The 23,842-nt window shown below is 41.7% G+C and overlaps 2 long non-coding RNA genes across 2 annotated transcripts; both read right to left on the bottom strand.

The window, feature by feature from the left end:
• Positions 1–2,115: 2,115 nt before the first annotated feature.
• LOC310734065 lies at positions 2,116–3,117 on the bottom strand. The gene is made up of 3 exons (XR_014535962.1): positions 3,055–3,117; positions 2,393–2,504; positions 2,116–2,225 (listed from the first exon to the last, which is right to left on the bottom strand). It is a non-coding gene; the product is annotated as an uncharacterized lncRNA (long non-coding RNA).
• A 192-nt stretch (positions 3,118–3,309) lies between these two features.
• LOC310725550 lies at positions 3,310–4,512 on the bottom strand. Its single transcript, XR_014533413.1, has 4 exons — positions 4,391–4,512; positions 3,958–4,194; positions 3,503–3,605; positions 3,310–3,388 (listed from the first exon to the last, which is right to left on the bottom strand). It is a non-coding gene; the product is annotated as an uncharacterized lncRNA (long non-coding RNA).
• Between the last annotated feature and the right edge of the window lie 19,330 nt (positions 4,513–23,842).

The raw sequence follows: 23,842 nt of genomic DNA, 5'->3' as shown, positions 1-23,842 counted from the left end.
ATACTTTCCTTTTTTCAGTCATATTCTATAGAAGATCTCACAGCTCACCATTTGTTTGCAGAGAAGGTTCAATATTTCTGCAAATAATATGCCGGCTCTTTCCACAGGAAGTAGTGGTTTGCTAAATTCACTGGAATTCACAAGAAATCAACAATTAAAAACAAACACCAACTTCCTTTCCAGCAAAAAATGTATATGTATAGTCTCAAATGTAACTGTAAATACATGAATAATTCTCTCAAAGAGATTCCTCCTTCCCGAAGCACAGGATTAACGAGCTCCGCTATGTACTGCCATACATAAGGAATGTCAATCGCCATATCATCTGCTATCTCGAGGGTTTCTGAGAACCTGTGTAAACAAGGATAGGTAAGAAAATGGGGGAAAAGAGAGCAAAAAAAAACACAGACAAAAGTCTTAATAAAGGATTCTGATTCTCATAAAATTCTCTAAAAAATGACCAAATGTAAACGCAAGTGTATTCATAATAATGCTAACAATAACCCCATTGGGTGTAAATACAGTGAGGAAAATAAGTATTTGAACACCCGGCTATTTTGCAAGTTCTCCCACTTAGAAATCATGGAGGGGTCTAAAATTGTCATCATAGGTGCATGTCCACTGTGAGAGACATAATCTAAAAAAAAAAATCCAGAAATCACAATGTATGATTTTTTAACTATTTATATGTATGATACAGCTGCAAATAAGTATTTGAACACCTGAGAAAGTCAATGTTAATATTTGGTACAGTAGCCTTTGTTTGCAATTACAGAGGTCAAACGTTTCCTGTAGTTTTTCACCAGGTTTGCACACACTGCAGGAGGGATTTTGGCCCACTCCTCCACACAGATCTTCTCTAGATCAGTCAGGTTTCTGGCCTGTCGCTGAGAAACAAGGAGTTTGAGCTCCCTCCAAAGATTCTCTATTGGGTTTAGGTCTGGAGACTGGCTAGGCCATGTCAGAACCTTGATATGCTTCTTACAGAGCCACTCTTTGGTTATCCTGGCTGTGTGCTTCAGGTCATTGTCATGTTGGAAGACCCAGCTTCGACCCATCTTCAATGCTCTAACTGAGGGAAGGAGGTTGTTCCCCAAAATCTCGCAATACATGGCCCCGGTCATCCTCTCCTTAATACAATGCAGTCGCCCTGTCCCATGTGCAGAAAACACCCCCAAAGCATGATGCTACCACCCCCATGCTTCACAGTAGGGATGGTGTTCTTGGGGTGGTACTCATCATTCTTCTTCCTCCAAACACGTTTAGTGGAATTATGCCCCAAAAGTTCTATTTTGGTCTCATCTGACCACATGACTTTCTCCCATGACTCCTCTGGATCATCCAAATGGTCATTGGCAAACTTAAGACATGCCTGGACATGTGCTGGTTTAAGCAGGGGAACCTTCTGTGCCATGCATGATTTCAAACCATGACGTCTTAGTGTATTACCAACAGTAACCTTGGAAACGGTGGTCCCAGCTCTTTTCAGGTCATTGACCAGCTCCTCCCGTGTAGTTCTGGGCTGATTTCTCACCTTTCTTAGGACCATTGAGACCCCACGAGGTGAGATCTTGCATGGAGCCCCAGTCCGAGGGAGACTGACAGTCATGTTTAGCTTCTTCCATTTTCTAATGATTGCTCCAACAGTGGACCTTTGTTCACCAAGCTGCTTGGCAATTTCCCCGTAGCCCTTTCCAGCCTTGTGGAGGTGTACAATTTTGTCTCTAGTGTCTTTGGACAGCTCTTTGGTCTTGGCCATGTTAGTAGTTGGATTCTTACTGATTGGGGTGGACAGGTGTCTTTATGCAGCTAACGACCTCAAACAGGTGCATCTAATTTAGGATAATAAATGTAGTGGAGGTGGACATTTTAAAGGCAGACTAACAGGTCTTTGAGGGTCAGAATTCTAGCTGATAGACAGGTGTTCAAATACTTATTTGCAGGTGTATCACACAAATAAACAGTTAAAAAATCATATATTGCTATTTCTGGATTTTTTTTTTAGATTATGTCTCTCACAGTGGACATGCACCTACGATGACAATTTCAGACCCCTCCATGATTTCTAAGTGGGAAAACTTGCAAAATAGCAGGGTGTTCAAATACTTATTTTCCTCACTGTATGTGTAGAAACTCCTCGATAATGGATTTAGAGCGTTTCTCCATTTCCTCCTCTGATAGCGCAGGCTTGTTTGTAGTCGAGTCTGGCACTGTGTCGAGTTTTACTGAAACACAAGAGACATGATGTGTCATGACTAAAAATGCTGATGCATTAAACTGAATTAAGTTTCAGGAACAACACCTACAATCACAACCTGCTTTGAATATTTTCACAACATGAACACAGGAGAGAGCTGAAAAAGGACACAGACTACATTCACTACAGACTCACCTGATGCTCCGGATGTGGCTCTAGCGCTAGTTTCTCCATTGCAGCCGTTCTTCCAGTTCAGCCGTCGTCCCCCGAAATTCCGTCCCAAATAAATCTTATCATCTGCTGGTAACTACACACAAACACAATTCAGTTTAAATATTATTGCTTCTTATAAACCTGGTAGAAAAACGTGTACTTTAACAGATTGCCAGTTTTGAAGTAGAATTCCATAACATTACTTAAATTGTGTGAATTGTGTAACTCGAGTAATTCGAATACAAAAAAGCATCGAGGCAAAAAACTTGGCTTAGTCTATTTAACTACACACAGAGCACCGTGTTTCCCCATGGACCATTCTTACTGATGCACCACCCGCTAAACTCTGAACAGGTAACACAGAAGACGCTGCAGAATGAAAAATGGAAGAACGGGAAAAAAATGTTTCAAAAGTTTTTTATTAAAAGAGGAATAAAGCAGCTCTCCTATAGCTCTAAATCCACAAACATTTGGGGGATTTCTAACGCTTAGTTCAGGCAACTCTTAAAGGTTAATACTTTTCAACTACGTAAATTGTTTCACCAGCAGGTTTGAGTTCATCTACATCTCAAGCTTTAAATGCTGACTGAAATAGTTCAAGCTTGCATTTGAAAAGCATGTTTCTGCACATGTAAAGTCAGTACCTTGTTGATTTTAGGGATCTTGTTGGGGTCTATTGTAATGTTCATGCTCACAGTGTTCATGGTCTCATGACTCGGAAATACTGTAGAAGAAACAAGAAATAACAACAAAAAGTTGCAGTGCATTGGTTAAGTGCTGTGAAAAGAAAGGGGACTAAGCTGTAAAAAGGATTAGTCTAGAACACATATGCCCTCTATAACCTCGCCTATTCATGCCCATGGATCGTAGCTTTTCTTGAACTTTTCTTTACTCCTCCTGCTCCTAAAATTTGGCATCCATGTGGATATTTTCAATGGTCTTCGGTCCTTCTACAACTCTCCGTGATACCCAGTTGTGCTGAAACGAGGAATCGGACACGTCATTCACTGTTTTCTTATCATTTCATTATGTACTACTGTTAAATATAAGCACGAATGCACATCTAGTAGGCAAACAAACAAGTTCACTGACCAGGCGCAGGTCAATGACGTCCTGGAGCATGAAGTGAACACGTGATGAGGTTTTTTCCCTTCACAATTCCTTCCATCTTTTTAAAGTACATATCCATTTGTACCTGAAGGAGGAATAAAATTAGGCAACAATTCAGCAGTCGTGCTCCAATACCTATTCTACTGTTCCAAAAGTTCCAATAGAAGTACTTTAGGAAACATGTTTAATAGAAGATATTTACAGCTCTCAGACGTGACAAGTTGTTAAAAGCAGATGTTCACTGGCGTTTCATAAACATTTCATCGGTTACACTTGGAACAGCTGTTCGAATATTAAACAACAGGAAGCACACTTTTTATGTAATATAGCTCTAGCAATTTCTCCAAGCCTCTTTGTATTGGTCTATAAATTATAAGCAAGTGCTCTGTTAACATGTGCAATGAAAATGCTCTACAATGGCGTCTTTGGTTGTTTACCTTGGCCTTCTTAAAGTCCATCTCTTTGCCGGCGGTCGTGAGGAGAATAGAGAGGCACTCGAGACTTTCCTCGTCATTTTGTTTCAGCAGTTTTACCACGCAGTTATAAATGATGGACTCGGTCAACATCCGCAACTTAAACAGCTCCCCGATGAACTTGACGTTACCCTTGGTTTTTCTGCGAGCTTTGTTTTTCGCCTCCTCCAGCTCGTCCTGAAGCCTCTCACGATTACTGTCCTCAATCGTTATAATCATTAAAACTAAAAAATACAAATATTACACATGAAGATACCATAGAAATTTTACAGAAGGACGGGTTCAAGCCTGATAACAGATTATCCACTTGAAGCTTCATTTGCAAATTCAGTAGATTTTTATTTTATTCTGTGGGAAAAATGAAGAAAAAAGCCCTCTTGAGAGAAACGATGCTTACTGAAACAGCTGCTTCCAGTTCCTGCTGTTTTTTCTCAAGGACATCGTTGCTCGTTTTGTCCTTCTCAAACTCTTACTGACACTGGTTTAGCAGCAGCATTCAAAAATTCACATTGCTTTTGGGTTTTTTGGCTATGGGCACATTTAACTAAAAATCAAAATAAGAAGAAAATTCCACAGTCAGAACACACAACATCAGCAACACACAACATCAGCACGACTGTATATAAATAATATCTCCATTCAACACACCGATTTATTGCACAGACAGCGAGTGTGAAATGTAAATCTTTCTGCAACGACAGTGTGCAACTGCAGAGTCATGTGCTAACCTCAGTTTTTTGTGTTTCAGGGTCCTCTGTGGAATTCCTTCTTTTCATGGAAGGCTTCCAGGCATCCTCAGCCTTCTTCATCTCCACCTCTTCATTCATAGGCACATTCAAGAGGAACTTGCAGGGTGGAGGCCCCCTCCAAATTGCATTCGGCTGCTAAAAGGGCAAACGTTATAAAGCCAAAAAAAAGAAGGCAAAATATTTGAGATATTACTGATATCATTTATATATTACTGATGATCTGTGAAACAATATTCCTTATTTGGTTTTAAATAAAGCCCCCATGTCAGGAGGCTTACCTTGTGTAGCACCACATCAGGTATGGGTGGAAGCCCCTCTGGCTTCTGCACACAATCAGGCATGAACTGGATGCTCAAAAGAAAGTTTCTACTATATTGTATCCTCTTATTCTCCATCTCTGGCTCTGAGGAAGGAACGAGCAAAAGCAGACATGAAAAGTAGTGAAAAACATGATGAAGTGTGTGAGAAAACGTTACTCATGACTCGATTACAATGAAAGTCAAAGGGCAGTTGTGGGAAAAAGGAAGGATTATGTGAGATTTTTATACGGCATTACCAAAAGATAATATTGCATATTGAAATTTAAAGATGTCTAATTCTTTTATTTGTAGAAAACGTATTTAAAAAGTACGGGTCTTATTTCTAAAAGTACGGATTTGTTCTTTCAGGCTACTTTTGTAGTCAACACCGTTTAACATGCACAACAGTTTAACAATTTGCAATACGTCTTAATTAAAACATGTTGGAAAATGCTGGACTACACGTTTAATTTAGTCACATTGTAAAAGATTTTGACCAATTAAAATCCAGTGCAGGGACAGCGACGAGCCCTTCCCCGAGCAAGATGGCGCCGGTGAGGTCGGCTGCCGTCACGACTGCTCCGGCTACGTTTTCTCTTTTTTTGTTTATTTTATACTTTTATTTAAGTAGTTACACTTCCATCTACACAAGATGGACATCATTAGATATGACAGAGACACTCTTATATCTATTGGTGTACAATGCACTCACCTTTCGCCGTTTTTAAACCCGGACCCATGCTGGCCGAGCGAGATCCTGAGGGTGAACAAAGGACGCGACCCGTACCGGCGTCCGCGAGGGAAACAAGCCGGCGTCAGGAACAGGCTGAGGGCACGCGCACACCGCGCTCCCTTACCTAGTATCCTGTTAGCCAACGTCCAGTCACTGGAGAACAAGCTCGACGACCTCAGGGCAAGGGTCAAGTCAAGACATTCGGGACTGCAACCTTCTCTGCTTCACCGAGACATGGCTGAACCCAGCGGTACCGGACCACGCCATCCAGCCGGCCGAGTTCTTCTCGGTTTACCGCATGGACAGAACACTGGAGTCGGGGAAGTCAAGAGGAGGTGGAGTGTGTCTGATGGTGAACAACCACTGGTGCGACAGCGCGAGCATCGTTCCTCTTTCACGCTCCTGCACACCAAATCTAGAACTACTGACCATCAAATGTCGGCCCTTCTATCTACCTCGGGAATTCAGTTGGGTCATTGTCAGTGCCGTTTATATTCCACCTCATGCGGACACGGACACTGCAGTATGGGATTTACACAAGACAATAACTCTTCACCAAACACAGCATCGGGACGCTGCGCTCATTGTGGTCGGAGATTTCAACAGTGCCAACCTCAAGCGCGCACTCCCGAACTTTCATCAGCACATCACCTGCCCTACCAGGGGCGAAAGAACACTGGACCACTGTTACACGCCATTCAAGAACAGCTACAAGGCACAATCACGTCCACCGTTTGGGAAATCGGACCATGCCGCCATCTTCCTCATGCCTGTTTACAAACAAAGGCTGAAACAGAAAGCTCCGGTTCAGAGGGAGGTCGCGTGCTGGACTGACCAATCGGTGGCCGCTCTGCAGGACGCTTTGGATGACGCAGACTGGGACATGTTCCAGCGCAGCTCTGATGACGTCAACATGTTTACGGAAGCGGTTGTGGGATTCATCGGGAAACTAGCTGATGATACAGTGCAGAAAACCACTATCAGAACGTTTCCCAACCAGAAGCCGTGGGTGGATAAAACTATCCGCGACGCTCTGAGATCCCGCTCCGCTGCCTACAACACGGGGCTCGCCACCGGGGACATGGACGAGTACAAGGCTGCGTCTTACAGTGTTCGCAGAGCGGTGAAGGAAGCAAAGCGGCGCTACGGGAGGAAACTAGAGTCACAGTTTCAACATGGTGGCTCTAGGAACCTGTGGCAGGGACTAAGAACAATAACGGACTATAAAACACCATCTTCTAAAATGGTGAATGCGGACGCTTCTCTGGCAGACGAGCTAAACACCTTTTACGCTCGTTTCGAGGCTGCAGCTAACCACGCTAGCGGCACAACCAGCGTGCACGCCGAGAGAGCCGGAGAGGTAAACACGTTTACCATCTCGGAGCATGACGTGAGGAGGGCTTTCAAGAGAGTGAATACCAGGAAGGCAGCAGGACCAGATGGCATCACAGGCCGGGTTCTGAAAGCCTGCGCTGACCAGCTAGCACCGGTGTTCACTGAGATATTCAACCTCTCACTGGAACAGTCTGTTGTCCCCTCATGTTTCAAACAGTCCACCATTGTTCCTGTCCTAAAGAAACCCCAGCCCGCCTGCCTTAACGACTACCGCCCTGTAGCCTTGACCTCAGTAGTGATGAAGTACTTCGAGAGACTGGTCAGAGACTTCATCACTGCATCACTACCAGACACACTGGACCCACTACAGTTTGCGTACCGTCAGAACCGCTCTACTGAGGACGCCATTGCTCATCTTCTCCACACCACGATGAGCCACCTGGACCAAAGAAATGGGAATTATGCAAAGATGTTGTTCGTGGACTACAGTTCAGCGTTTAACACCATAATTCCCTCCACACTCACCTCTAAGTTGGAGGTCCTGGGACTCAGCCAGCCGCTGTGTCAATGGATCTCTAACTTCCTGACAGACAGACCACAAGCCGTACGGGTGGGAAAACACACCTCATCCACCCTCACCCTCAGCACTGGCGCCCCCCAGGGTTGTGTTCTGAGCCCCCTGCTTTACTCAATGTACACACATGACTGTGTGGCCACTTCCAACTCCACCACCATCATCAAGTTTGCTGACGACACTGTTGTGGTGGGTCTGATCTCGAACAACGACGAGACGGTCTACCTACAGGAGGTTAAAAACCTGGAGAGATGGTGCCAGGAGAACAACCTTCTCCTGAACGTCAGCAAGACTAAGGAGTTGATCGTGGACTTCAGCACAAAGCGGGAGCGGTCATACCAACCTATAAACATCAGCGGGACCCCAGTGGAGAGAGTGGACAGTTTCCGGTACCTTGGTGTTAACATCACACAGGATCTGTCTTGGTCCTGTCACACCAACACCCTGGTGAAGAAGGCCCGGCAGCGTCTGTACCATCTGAGACGCTTAAGGGACTTTAAACTTCCCTCTCAGGTGCTTAAGACTTTCTACACTTGCACCATTGAGAGCGTCCTGACGGGTAGCATCACTTCCTGGTTCGGGAACAGCACCATGCAGGACAGACGAGCCCTCCAGAGGGTGGTGCGTTCAGCTGAACGTACCATCCACACTGAGCTCCCTAACCTGCAGGACATCTATAGCACGCGGTGCAGGACCAGAGCCAGGAAGATTATGAAGGACCTCAGCCATCCCAACAATGAACTCTTTTCTCTGTTGCGTTCAGGAAAACGCTTCCGCTCCCTGAAAGCGAACACAGAGAGAATGAGGAGGAGCTTCTTCCCGCAGGCAATCCAGTGTTTAAACCAGGAAACACCCAGGATCTAGAACTGGCCCACTCTCTCCACCATCATCATCACACTTCTCTGTACATATATTCACCTTCGCACCACGTCACTTTAAAACATATCTCACCGTTCGCACCACGACACTTTAAACTCTGGACTTGCACAGCACAGTGCGCTTTTTATTTTATTCATACCACATGGACCATATTGCACCATATTGCACATGGACACTTTACGGACCTTTACACCACACCATACCGCACACGGACACTTTATGGACAACCCACCACAATTGCCTATTGTTTACATATTGTTTACATTTTTATTTTGTTTACATCTTTCACTACACACTGTTTACTGTTTATATGTATATTTGCTCATACATTATCCTTTTATATATCTATATATTTATATATCTTTATACCTTATATTCTTTTATTTTATTTATTTATTTCATTTTATTTTATTATATTTAATTTTATTTTATTTCAATAGCCTTTCTTATACCTTATAGTTATTTATCTGCCTCCTTTTTTTCCCCCCATCCTATTCCCTCAAGCCGGACCATCGTACAAAACATTTTACTACATGTCGTACCCTGTATGTATGTGTATGTGATGAATAAAATTTGATTTGATTTGATTTGATTTTAAACTCACCTCTCTGAGCGATCGGGAGTCGTCAGGACGAGGAGCTGTGTCTGTTTCGGCTCATCAATGGTGAATAGAGCAGAAGCTGGAACCTCTGGGGGCACGTGCACAGGCTCTGTTTTATCTGGCTTTGGTGTGACGGCTTGTGCAGGACCGGGCTCAGCTGAAGAGGTAGACTTTTCAGCGCCATCTAATGCAGCAGATTTTACTAAATAACTCTAAAGCTGTTCATCTGTAGACAACAGAGACAGTAGTAATTAAATCACAGACTAGACGAGTCAAAAATCGAAAAGAAAATTATAATTGAGGCTCATATACTCAGTAAATGAACCAGTACTGAAACAAAGAGTAAGCACACGCACCGTTTTCCTCTTCCTCTTGGTAGATGGATGTTGCTGCAGTGAAGGGACCATTGGGAATGGAGTCTGGTTGTACACGGCCTGATCATTATAGTAGAACATCCCTGCAGCCGACACTAATAAGAACAGTATCAGTTTCAATTAAAGACCAACATGTAAGCTGTGAGGATCATAACATCCTACAAGAAAACCAGGCTTTTTGTAAGGATGACTGGAAAGGCATGATTAACTTACCATTTGTTGGGGTAGTAGGTCCAGGGAGTACAGTGTAGCATGTATTGAATCCTGTGGGATGGACTGAGTACTGCTGAGGAGGCACCACATGTACTGGAGCACTGTAATAATACTGTAACACAAACAGCATATAAGTTTGGCATAAAAATCACAAAAATGCTAAAGCTATTTGAAGGTTAACGTAAACAGTATTTGAAACTTGCAGCTATAAAAGGACACACAGAGACAAATTCAGAGCACCAGGGTACACACATGACCCCTGACCTTTCTCACAACTACATCGAACAACCTCCAAGTCTCTACCATGTCCCTGTGTGCCTCATTACATATAGCACAGTTAGGTATGGTAATGTGGGTGAAGTAATGTGGGTGAGATAAACTCAGGCAATGCAGGAGGGAAAGACAGGGCAGAGTGAGGGAGGAAGTGCAGGCCAGACAGGGGTGGGATTTTAAAGTCAGGCTAGGAAAGGTAGGTAGACCGTATTTCCTGATTAGCACACATTAGCATACAGATATCATTTTGGTCAAAACTCAGTAATGATTTCGTTCAAATAGAGTTAATAGAGTAAGTAGTTTCATTGATTTGTACAATTCTGATATACTTCATGAATAACCTTCACTCTGTTTAATCAAATCAGAGCCGTGTCCTTTTAGAGCGGTTGCCAGTTGCGCTCACATTCCTCTATATGGACATTCATTCCTCTTCGTTTAGTTCCCTTAAAGACAGAGGAAGTGATCAAGGGGTTTACAAAATGAGGCCGTTTGGCTGCCATAAGTAAAATCTAAATGAACAGTGTGTTTAGGTGATGAGGAAGTGATGGGCTTTAGTTTATTCTGTGTGAAAAACAGTGTGTGTTGAACTGTACATTACCAGCATTTGTTCTTCTGGAGAACTTGCAGTCATGTTCACCACCACAGGAACGTAGGTCCCCGAATACTGTTGATTAGAACAACGTGAAAATGTCTGTCACTACATGTGACATCATATTTAATGTTCTCTCTTATACTTGCTCAATACAGATCTAGAACATATACAGAATATATATTTGTCAATATTTAGTGTAATTGAAGAAATGAGAATGCAATATTTCTGTATGTTGTTGCAGTTTTAAAGTGAACATTCCTACTGCAGTAAACAAACGTCTGGTCTCAACAACGGCCTTCGATTCAATAGTGGACTTACAATGTTTGCATGTTACTATGACAGCATGACATTTGACTATGACGTTTCATTGGTGGATTAAAAAGATTGTTGCACCAATCAGGGATGCTACGTCACAGAGATGGTGATGGCGCGACTCTACATGAGCTCCTGTAGTGTTTCTCTGTAGAAACACACACCCGGGTTAGAGGAGAGCGCCCCCTGCTGGACTTTTGTTTGGTAAGCTTTCCAGTCTATTGATTATTGCTGTTTGTTTCTTGTCTTTCTTCTATCTTATTGTGTACAGGCCACAAATACGTCGTTTTCCATGCTAAGAGCATCTTTTATTCGTTGATCCATTCCCTGGTATTACTCGAAGCATTAGTGCCCCCGTATGGCACTCATCAGTATTACTGATCACTGCTAGTGATTGGAAGATGGCCTCATTTCAGGGACTTGGTTCTTTAGATCATTTCGTTCCTTTGATCAGAAATAATATAAAATGGTACATTTCCAATAAGCAGATACCCATACACACGTCTACATACACGAACTCTGACATTAGTTCCAATAATGAAAATATGACAAGGCAGCTAAAGGACAAATGATGACAAACAGAATGAGTAGCTCACCCTCATCTCTTCTGGTCCGTATCGTTCATTCCTTAATCACGTGACTCCCATAATTATTGTAACAATAACATCAAGATTTGGACAAAAAAATAAAAAATACTCGCACAAGAAGATTCATGACATGAACCTTTTTATAAACCGAACAAAATAAAAATTCTGCCATGCAAATGCGTTAACACGATTAATGCTGTTGATAAGACCCAATACTTGAGGGACAAAATGTGCTTCCTCAAATCTCCACCTCCACCATCTTCACCTGGCATCCGTATCAGATCTCGAATCGGCCCATTTATCATTCCTTTCAGAAAATATACACAAAGTGCCCGTCACAAAGTCGTGATTGTGAACATCACATCAGCTTAGATAACGTCTCATGTAAAAAGTCCACCGCTAAATCTTTCAATCGGACTGATTTGAATCGGAATGACAGGATCGCGGGTACCTGTGCAGCGACATCGAGAACACGAGCACCAGGAAAACAGCGAGTGTGCACCTTACCTTTGTCTCCGGTAGCGCGGACATGCCGGACGATGGAATCTCCAAGAATCACAGTATGACGTTCCGTCTCGCGGAGAGGGGGGAAGCGGTTCTCGGTCGAGATCTCGAAGGCCGGTGGTGGTGGCGGGGGAGACGTCCTGGACCGGGGCTTGGCTCGTGTCTTCTGCTGCTGCAGCATGCAGTGTCCGTGGGCCTGGGCAGAGAAACACGCGGAGTTGAGGTGCTGGGAGCGTTAGATTCAACCCGGGAATTTACCTGGGACGAGTGAGCGTCCGCCCGGGATGTTTCCAGTGCCGCTTTCCGCTCTCGCAGCTGGGCATCGAATAAGTCCTCACCTGTGCTCAAAGGCAGACACACAAAAAAGGAGAGATAAATAGTAAAGTTTGTTTAAAAACACAGTCAAACACAGGAAGCTACGTCACAGGAAGCCTGCAAGCAGAGAGTCTCCTTTCCACGTCATGACCTGCTCCCATCCTGCTGCCACCTAAAAAGATAAATAACTAACAACAATCTGCACTTACTTTATCTTTACAGTAAATACATTTACAAATAAATACATAAATACAATATGAAAATAAATAATAATAAATTGGCAATTCACACAACAAACAAATTAAATACATTTTTCACTACAAAGTCATTTTCCTAAAAACAGATCTTTCTTGCTTTGTTTGTTGCAAAGTCATCAATTACATCATCGTTGCAAATCTGACCAGCACTTGTATGGTTGATGTTTATGACAGCGAGGCTGCTGAGGTGCTCTTGTGACATGGTGGATCTCAGGTATCATTTGATTAGTTTCAGTTTTAAAAAGCTTCTTTCTGCTTCAGCTACAGTCACTGGAAGTGTAAGACAAAGTCTTGTAAAAAAAAAAGCTTGTTCACGTGAAAGAAAAGTGTCAATGATTTTTTTTTTGCTTTTAAGTGTAGAAAAAGTTCAGAAAAAAACATAAGTCGAGTAAAATCTCAAACCAAAGGCAAATCTCATCTAATTAAGCCACAAGATGTTTTGCATGAAAGTTTTTTTAAAAAGATTTTCACTTTTTCTATCAGTAACTACACTAATAAAGGAGAGGTAGAGGGAAGATTTAAACAATTCATAACAGCCCCCAAAATACTTATAATTCTTATTATTATTATCATAACTGCAGTAACACACACACACACACACACACACACACACACACACACACACACACACACACACACACACACAGCTGCATTATTACATTTAAATCACTATCTCTCTAATCACACTTAATTCCTCCAGGATTAATTACAGGTTGGGTGACCTCTAACCTCTCGTGTGGTGCTGATGTTCCTCCTCAGAAGTCCGTCTGCTGTCTGAAGTCTCAGCTCCACCCTCTTCAGGTCATCAGACTTCATCAGGGCTGTCAATTAAACACAACCTATGTTTATCTACACTTATGATACCAGGAAGAGAAAAAACTCCTCTGAAGATGTTCTTCTTAAAGACTGAAATCCGTATCAGAGCTCTTTTATAGAAATATATATATGACTGTATAATGCTGCTGCCATTAGGACTTTATTTCACATCACATGAATCTGCTGCACTTGTGAGTGAATTTGATTCGGACTTTTCTGATAAGCGTCTCTAATAGATCAGTGTAATTATTATAATATTAACGCTTAGTGGCGTCTCACCGTCCAGACTACAATTATCTCATACATACAACTGAGCATATCATTTAAACTCACACCTAGAGGTCGACTGATACAGGATGAACAATATATGTTGCTGATTTCTTTTGTCCGATATGTTTGTCCAAATAAAATCTCTACAAATTTAAACCTATTTTGTAATGACACTGAATTGAAATAAAAAAATTAATAAAAAATCTTGTGACATGAACAACTCATATTTCTTGTCCACTTATTACACTATTTATAACTTTTAGAATAAACTTTAAAAACTGGACCAATATAAAGTTTGTTCACAAACTTTTACTAAACTGAGTTTATTTATATGATCATCACCATTCATTACATCGCATTACCTCTGTCTTTGTCCCGCTTTTCTTCTTCTACACTTTTTCTTCTATTTTATTTAATTTGTATTGTTTTCCAGCACAGTAATGTGATGAATGTAAATACTGTTATGTTTGCATCATTATGCTATAAAACACATATTATCCCATTAAGTTCTGAGCATGCGCAGAAAGAACCGGAGACATGACAGCGCAGCGTTTTTTACTCGTTTACTCTGCACACTGCAAACACACCCACATGCAGCACGAGAGCGCCCTCTAATGGCTATCAGATATTATAACATTAATGCAATGTTACCAATGTCACTATGACCATTATTAATTTAGGGGCTTCAGGAAAGTCTGCAAAGGAAACAAAACTATACCAACCTTTTCCGTTTGTCTGAATCATTGCACGAAACACATTAACAAATCCGAAAACACAGCGACAAGTCAGACAAACCGGAAAAGGTAGGTATCGTTTGTGAATGGAAAATTATCACCTGTCATTCACCTGTATATCTTGACTGACAGGTGTCTTGTCCAATGATCGGTAAGTTTACATTCACAAACTATACCTACATTTTCCGGTTTGTCTGACTTGTGTTTTTGGATTTGTTAATCTGTTTTGCACTTCTCACACACACACACACACACACACACACACACACACACACACACACACACACACACACACGTGCTCAGCTCTGCTCGGTGTCTTTCTCCTTTTTCTCCTCATCACCAGTCACTAAAACAGAGCACACTGATTAGTCCCATCAGCCACAGATCTGCTTCTCACCGCTCGTTTCCCCCCGGCTCCACCCTCCATTCACCAACCGCCGCTCGTGCACGCACCCGCTGCTCCATCCAGCAGTAGTGTTCAGGTGTTGTGAGGTGAATCCAGTGTTAACCCTGTCAGAATAACTGCTGAAAGATCATCCACTTTCTTGTGCCAATCCATGTGATTAATTATAAAGTACAGATGTTTAAGTGAATCAGGTTCTGCCCCACATTAACTGTCAGCTATATTGCTTTCAGAGCTCAAAATGAACAAAGCACTAAAGCTGCAAGAAAATACCTCAACTTCAGTTTCTGTCAAAATCCTTTTCTTTAAGGACATCAAACATCACTGACTTTACTAAAGTGGATTTTAAGAAAAAAAATACCATCATTGAATGCTCTCTGTGATGAAGAGACATTAGACATGATTGAAATTCAAAATCTTTATTTATTTAATAGTGTTTATTGTGTCTCGCTGTAGTGAAAGTGTTCAGACGCTCTGTTTCTCTTGTCGTCTTCTTCTTTTTCTATTTCTCGTTTTCTTTTGAAGGTTTTTTTGTCTCAGCTGAGCAACAATTTCCTCCCATTGCTCTCGGACCCTCATATAATGTTCTGTTTTATTCTCTGAAGTCTTCTTTTCTTCCTCACAGAGATTCTGGGTATCCTGGAGCCCCCTGTTGGTCTGAAGCTGTAAGTTGTTCCTCTCCTCTATGTCAAGTTTAGATTTCTCTCTTTCGTCCTCTTGTTTTTCTTTAAAATCCAACGTGGGCTCAAACTGAGCAACACGTTCCTCCAGTCGCTCTTTCTCTCTGATTAAATGATCTTTCTCCTGCTCTGCACTATTTTTCACTTTCTCACAGTGATTCTGAGTATCCTGGAGCTCCATGGTGGTCTGTTCCAAATTTGCCTCAGGCTGAGCAACATGTTCCTCCACTTTCGTTTGTTCTCTCGTCCAGCTCTCTCTCTCACATTCTACAGTATTCTCCAGTTCCTTATGGATTTTCAGGGAAGACTGGAGCTCCATGGTGGTCAGATGCAAAGTGGCCTCAAGCTGAGCAACACGTTCCTCCAGTCGTTTTTGTTCTCTCGTCCAGCTCTCTCTCTCACATTCTACAGTTTTCTCCAGTTCCTCATTGATTTTCAGGGAAGACTGGAGCTCCATTGTGGTCTGTTCCAAAGTGACCTCAAGCAGAGCAACATGTTCCTCCACTTTCTTTTGTTCTCTCGTCCAGCTCTCTCTCTCACAGTCTACAGTTTTCTCCAGTTCCTCATGGATTTCCAGGGAAAACTGGAGCTTCTTGGTGGTCTGATCCAAAGTGACCTCAAGCTGAGCAACATGTTCCTCCAGTTGTTTTTGTTTTCTCGTCCAGCTCTGGCTTCTCTCAGTTATATCCTGTTCCTGCTGCTTTCGCTCAGAAGCCAAAGTAGCCTCCAGCTTTTGCACCGTCTGTAGCAGAATGGCTTTCTCTTCTTTCTCTTCTGTTATCTTCTCTATCATTAGAAGAGAAAATGCATCCAAGTCTTTCTCTACTTTCTCCATGTGTTCCAGCTTCTCCTTTATTTCAGCAATCTGCTTAGTTTTCTTTGTTCTTCTGGTTTGAAAAAACTTTCTCAACCTTCTGAAGAGCTCCATGTTTATGCCTCTTTACTCACAAGCAAAAACCTCGGAAATGAGAGTATCAGAGACGCGTTCCTAATTATAGACGTTGCCTTACTGTGACGTCACAGGGAGATGCCCCGCCCTCCGTCTGTGACGTAACCCGGTCTCTCTTAACCGGACTATGCGCATGCGCACATTACAGAGGTAAAGAGCGGATAAAATATCATGTCTTCCCAGCTTTTCTGTTGTTCCTGAGAGAAGAGCGATATTACAGTCATAAATAAGATAAAAACGGCTGTAAACTGTGTATAAAGCGAGTGAATCCGAGTTGAGAACCGGAAGTTGACCGGAGTGACTCTATGAATGTTGCAGAATCATAAATGACCAGTAGGTGGCAGTGTGATGTGTATTAGAGCTCACTGTCACAGCAGGTAATTAGAAGTAGTGGAGCTCTAATGACATCATTAATAGCCAGGACAAGACACACAGCAGTTTGGGATTCTTTTATTGACTTTATTGATTAATTGATTTGGAGTATGATTGTGTTTCTGATCAAAGTAAGTTCATGTGTATGGAGTAAAAACAACCTGTACATTTCTCACTTCCAGACAGTATTATGAGATGTTCATCTGCTGGAAGTTCATGTTTAATGCTGCATGTTTTATAGGATTTATGAGCTGGAAGAAATGTCCAAACACCTCAATTCAACACTGAGTGATTTTTGTAGTTTGGTAGACTAAAATTAAATACAATAAAAAAGTTATTAACTGAAACCAATCTGAAATAAAACTTCAAAATATAAAGAATCAAAATAAAAACTATCAGTACATTTAAAATTATAACAATATATAACAAGAATAATAATATTATTAGTTAAATGCAGTGCAGTATTACAGCCGAAATATTTTAATTTTAATTAACTTTAATTACACATTTATAAATATTAGGGCTTTTACTGTGTAATAGATTAAAAACTAAACCGACACTTAAATTAAATACCACCAAAAAGTCATAATTTACTGCAATGAAATTGAAAACATCAAAATACAACAAAAATAAATAAAAATGACTATTAATATGTTTAAAACTAGAATAAATCTGGTTCAGACAGTTAAATACAGTGCAGTATTACAGCCTTATTTCATGTTCATTTTATAAAAGCAGTTTGTGATTATAATAATTATATATATATATATATATATATATATATATATATATATATATATATATATATATATATATATACAGTGAGGAAAATAAGTATTTGAACACCCTGCTATTTTGCAAGTTCTCCCACTTAGAAATCATGGAGGGGTCTGAAATTGTCATCGTAGGTGCATGTCCACTGTGAGAAAAATCCAGAAATCACAATATATGATTTTTAACTATTTATTTGTATGATACAGCTGCAAATAAGTATTTGAACACCTGAGAAAGTCAGTGTTAATATTTGGTACAGTAGCCTGTGTTTGCAATTACAGAGGTCAACCGTTTCCTGTAGTTTTTCACCAGGTTTGCACACACTGCAGGAGGGATTTTGGCCCACTCCTCCACACAGATCTTCTCTAGATCAGTCAGGTTTCTGGCCTGTCGCTGAGAAACACGGAGTTTGAGCTTCCTCCAAAGATTCTCTATTGGGTATAGGTCTGGAGACTGGCTAGGCCATGCCAGAACCTTGATATGCTTCTTACAGAGCCACTCCTTGGTTATCCTGGCTGTGTGCTTCAGGTCATTGTCATGTTGGAAGACCCAGCCTCGACCCATCTTCAATGCTCTAACTGAGGGAATGAGGTTGTTCCCCTAAATCTTGCAATACATGGCCCCGGTCATCCTTCCCTCAATACAGTGCAGTCACCCTGTCCCATGTGCAGAAAAACACCCCCAAAGCATGATGCTACCACCCCCATGCTTCACAGTAGGGATGGTGTTCTTGGGATGGTACTCATCATTCTTCTTCCTCCAAACACGTTTAGTGGAATTTTGACCCAAAAGTTCTATTTTGGTCTCATCTGACCACATGACTTTCTCCCATGATCCTCTGGATCATCCAAATGGTCATTGGCAAACTTAAGACGTGCCTGGACATGTGCTGGTTTAAGCAGGAGAACCTTCCGTGCCATGCAGGATTTCTAACCATGACGTCTTAGTATATTACCAACAGTAACCTTGGAAACGGTGGTCCCAGCTCTTTTTCAGGTCATTGACCAGCTCCTCCCGTGTAGTTCTGGACTGATTTCTCACCTTCCTTAGGATCATTGAGACCCCACGAGGTGAGATCTTGCATGAAGCCCCAGTCCGAGGGAGATTGACAGTCATGTTTAGCTTCTTCCATTTTCTAATGATTGCTCCAACAGTGGACCTTTTTTCACCAAGCTGCTTGGCAATTTCCCCGTAGCCCTTTCCAGCCTTGTGGAGGTGTACAATTTTGTCTCTAGTGTCTTTGGACAGCTCTTTGGTCTTGGCCATGTTAGTATTTGGATTCTTACTGATTGTATGGGGTGGACAGGTGTCTTTATGCAGCTAACGACCTCAAACAGGTGCATCTAATTTAGGATAATAAATGTAGTGGAGGTGGACATTTTAAAGGCAGACTAACAGGTCTTTGAGGGTCAGAATTCTAGCTGATAGACAGGTGTTCAAATACTTTGCAGCTGTATCATACAAATAAATAGTTTAAAAATCATACACCCTGCAGGGTGTTCAAATACTTATTTTCCTCACTGTATATACAGTAGCACTGGGGTGCTTAAGTACCTAAAGGTCTACATTTAAACATATTTTTGTATTTTAAAATGATAAATTTTATTATTATTATATGCAGATTTACACATATATTCTTTCTGTGTGGTCCGGTACCAATTGACCCACGGACCGGTGGCAGTCTGTGGCCCCGGGGTTGGGGATCACTGATATAAGGAGCACAATACAACATTATTATATGAAAGGTTAATTACTATAAAGAAAATAGAAACATACACAAGAATGTTATTAACTACTTGCACGATCCATGTGGAACAAAGTTCAAAATTCTTGTGCATATAATATTAATAAATATTGTGAATGTAAACAAACATTTAGCAGTAGTTTAAAAAAAAATGTGCAAAGATGCAAATAATGTGTTTATTTTGTGTGTGTGTGTGTGTGTGTGTGTGTGTGTGTGTGTGTGTGTGTGTGTGTGTGTGTGTGTGTGTATCAGGTCAGCCTCCGAGCATAAGCACTAAATCACTTGGAATTTACTCGGTCAATAATAAAAACTCTTTGCTATAGTTGTGAGGTGAAAAAAATCCAATGTTATTTAAACTTCTCTTTAAATAACAAGTTACAGTTCAGTGGTCAGGGTCATACAGAGGTTTTCCAAGACGGGTTCCACTCAGAACAGACCTCACAAGGGTCCATCAAAGAAGTCGAGTCCTCGTGCTGTGCGTCAGGTGCAGAAGCTGCTTCAGAAAACAGACACACGTGGAGAAGAGTGGAGGTTTGGGTGGGTTCTTTAAATGTTGGTACTATAACTGGTAAAGGGAGAGAGATAGCTGATATGATGGAGAGGAGAAAGGTAGATATGTTGTGTGTTCAGGAGATTAAGTGGAAAGGGAGTAAGACCAGGAACATTGGAGGTGTTTAAACTGTTCTATCATAGTGTGGATGGAAAGAGAAATGGTGTAGGGGTGATTCTGAAGGAAGTGTACAGTAAGAGTGTAGTGGAGGTGAAGAGAGTTTCTGATAGGGTGATGAACGTGAAGCTGGAAGTTAAAGGGATGATGATAAATGTCATCAGTGCTTATGCTCCACAGGTGGGCTGTGAGCTGGAGGAGAATTAAAAATTCTGGAGTGAGTTAGATGAAGTGGTAGATGGTGAACCTAGGAATGAAAGATTGGTGATTGGGGCAGACTTTAATGGGCATGTAGGTGAAGGGAACAAAGGTGATGAGGAGGTGATGGGCAGGTATGGCCTGAAGGAGAGGAATGTGGAAGGGCAGATGGTGGTAGATTTTGCTAAAAGGATGGAAATGGCAGTGGTGAACACGTATTTTAAGATGAAGGAGGATCATAGAGTGACATATAAGAGTGGAGGAAGGTGCACACAGGTGGATTATGTTCTATGCAGGAGATGCAACCTGAAGGAGATTAGAGACTGTAAAGTGTTGGCAGGAGACAGTGTAGCTAGACAGCATCGGATGGAGTTCTGTATGATGGTTTTGGAGGTGAATAATAAGAGGAGGAGAGTGAGGAAAGAAAAAAAGAAAAAGATGTTGGAAACTAAAGGAAGAAGACTGTAGTATGAGATTCTGGGAAGAGGTCAGACAGGCGCTCAGTGGTGAAGAGGTGCTGGATGATTGGCCAACTACTGAGGTACTTGGTGTAACATCTGGAAAGAGAAGCAAAGAAAAGAGTAACAAAGGAAAGAAATGTGGTGGTGGAATGAGGAAGTGCAGAAAAGCATACAGAGAAAGAGGTTGGAGAAACAGGATTTGGATGGACAAAGAGATGAGCAAAGTAGGCAGGAGTGCAAGAAGATAAAGCAGCAGGTGAAGAGGGATGTGGTGAAAGCCAAGGAAAAGGCATATGATGAGCTGTAGGAGAAGTTGGACACTAAGAAAGGAGAAAAGTATTTGTATCGATTGGCCAGGCAGAGAGACCGAGCTGGGAAGGATGTGCTGCAAGTTAGAGCAATAAAGGATGGAGATGGAAATGTGTTGACTAGTGAGGAGAGTGTGGTGAGAAGATGGAGGGAGTATTTTGAGCAGCTGATGAATGAAGAAAATGAGAGAGAGAAGGTTGGATGATGTGGAGATGATGAAGTGGATAGGATTAGTAAGGAGAAAGTGAAAGCAGCGATTAAGAGGATGAAGAGTGGAAAGTCGGTAGGACCAGATGACATGGAGATGTTTAGGAGAGATTTCAGTGGAGTTTTTAACAAGAATGTTTAACAGGATTTTGGAAGGTGAGAGGATGCCTGAGGAATGGAGAAGGAGTGTGCTGGTACTGATCTTTAAGAATAAGGGAGATGTGCAGACCTGCAGTAACTACAGGGGAATTAAGTTGATCAGTCACATCATGAGGTTATAGGAAAGAGTGGAAGCCAGGCTTAGAGAAGAGGTGACCATCTGTGAGCAACAGAATAGTTTCATGCTGAGGAAGAGCACCACAGATGCAATATTTGCTTTGAGAATGTTGATGGAGAAGTATAGAGAAGGTCAGAAGCAGTTGCATTGTGAGTTTGTGGATTGTAGAGGACAGAGTAGTATGGAGACGAATGATCCCCTAATGGGAGCAGCCAAAAAAAGAAGAAGAAGTAGTAGTCATGTGTAGAAATATTAGTTGTATTGTTATTACTGACACATTCAGGGGTGTAGCCATCATTTCAAAATTGAGAGGAACAGAAGAGTCAAATGTAATAATAATAATATTCATTCATTCATTCATTTTCTCCCGCTTATCCGTAATTCGGGTCGCGGGGGCAGCAGTCTAAGCAGGCCCCCGCCTTCGACTGCTGCCCAATCCTCACAGCACCGTCCCTTACGGTCCCTCCTGCAGGTGGTGAGCCCACGGGAAGGCGGCCCCACGTCACTCCGACGTCACAGACCTTGATATTTCCCTCGTAAGGGACCCCCGGAGCATAGAGGGTTAAGGGCCTTGCTCAAGGGCCCAGGAGTGGCAGCTTGGCGATACTGGGGCTTAAACCCCAGACCTTCCGATAATAATAATAATAATAATAATTATAATAATAATAATAATAATAATAATAATAAAATGGTATAATTGACAGGGTTTATTTTCTCTTACTCCTTTTAGACTGGGCCTTAAAAACGTGAACACAGGAATTTACACTGTTAAATGTAAATGTCCCCCAAATCCCCCAGGTATTCTACACCAGATCAAATGACCCCTGACCCACACAATAATGCAGTGCTGCACACTAAGTTACCCTTCATCTGATAAAACTTAAACTAGACATGGTTTATAATGAAGTTAGCTCACCCTGTTTAGCAAGTCTAATTTCACAATCTCTTTTTTCCAGTTTATACACACACACATATATACTTAGTAAACGATAACACAAGTGAACACGACATGCAGTTTTTAAATGAAGGTTTTTATTATTGAGGGGAAACAAAATCCAAAACTACATGGCTTTGTGTGAAAAAGTGATTGCCCCCTAAACCTTATAATTGGTTGGGCCGCCCTTAGCAGCAACAACTGCAATCAGGTGTTTGTGATAACTTGCGATGAGTCTGTTACAGCACTGAGGAGGAATTTTGCTCCACTCATCTATGCAGAATTGTTGTAATTCAGACACATCGGAGGGTTTTTGAGCACGAACCGCCTTTTTAAGGTCATGTCACAGCATCTCAATAGAATTCAGGTCAGGACTTTGACTAGGCCACTCCAAAGTCTTCATTTTGTTCATTTGTGTTTTTCTTTAGCTATTCAGAGGTGGACTTGCTGGTGTGTTTTGGATCGTTGTCCTGCTGCAGAACCCAAGTTCACTTCAGCTTGAGATCACAAACAGATTTTCCTTCAGGATTTTTAAGTAAACAGCAGAATTCATGGTTCCATTTATCACAGCAAGTCTTCCAGGTCCTGAAGCAGCAAAACAGCTCCAGACCATCACACTACCACAACCATATTTCACTGTTGGTATGATGTTCTTTTTCTCCACTGTTCCATGTTTTTGCCATGTGTGAATAATTTCTCTTTCTGTGGTTCACTGGAGTCCCAAAGCTTTAGAAATGGCTTTATAACCTTTTCCAGACTGATAGATCTCAATAACTTACTTTCTCATTTGTTTCTGAACTTTGGATCTCAGCATGATGTCTAGCTTTTGAGGATCTTTTGGTCGACTTCACTTTGTCAGGCAGGTCCTATTTAAGAGATTTTTTGATTGTGAACAGGTGTGGCAGTAATCAGGCCTGTGTGTGGTGAGAGAAATTGAACTCAGGTGTGATAAAGTTTGCACAGTTTTAACAGAGGGGCAAAGACTTTGTCACACAGAGCCATGTAGATTTAGATTTTGTTTCCATTCAATAATAAAAACCTTCATTTAAAATCTGCATGTCGTGTTCACTTGTGTTATCTTTTACTAATATTTAAATTAATTTGACGATCTAAAACATTAAAGTGTGACAAACATGCAAATAAATATACACAGTGGTGTGAAAAAGTGTTTGCCCCCTTCCTGATTTCATACTACTACAAAAGTATTTACTTTCTTTGTCTTCCCCATTTAGTTGAATCTTCTGAGGAGAAGTGGGTTCCACACACCAGCCATCAACCAGAAAAGAGGTACAAGCAGTCTCCAAACTCAGCACCTGTTTCAGCTCTACCAGTAAGAGTGAGAGACAGAAAATCCCAGTCCTCACTGGTTGTATCCCCCAACACACCTGAAGAGAGGTGGAATCAGGATTTTACACCCCAGCCAGTCTGTAGACCATCTGTCATGGCACTTGTTGATG

The sequence above is a fragment of the Silurus aristotelis genome (assembly GCF_946808225.1).
Source record: "Silurus aristotelis genome assembly, chromosome: 1".
Lineage (NCBI taxonomy): Eukaryota > Metazoa > Chordata > Actinopteri > Siluriformes > Siluridae > Silurus > Silurus aristotelis.
Note: the sequence above shows the minus strand (reverse complement) of the source record. Positions and strands in the feature narration are given on the sequence as shown.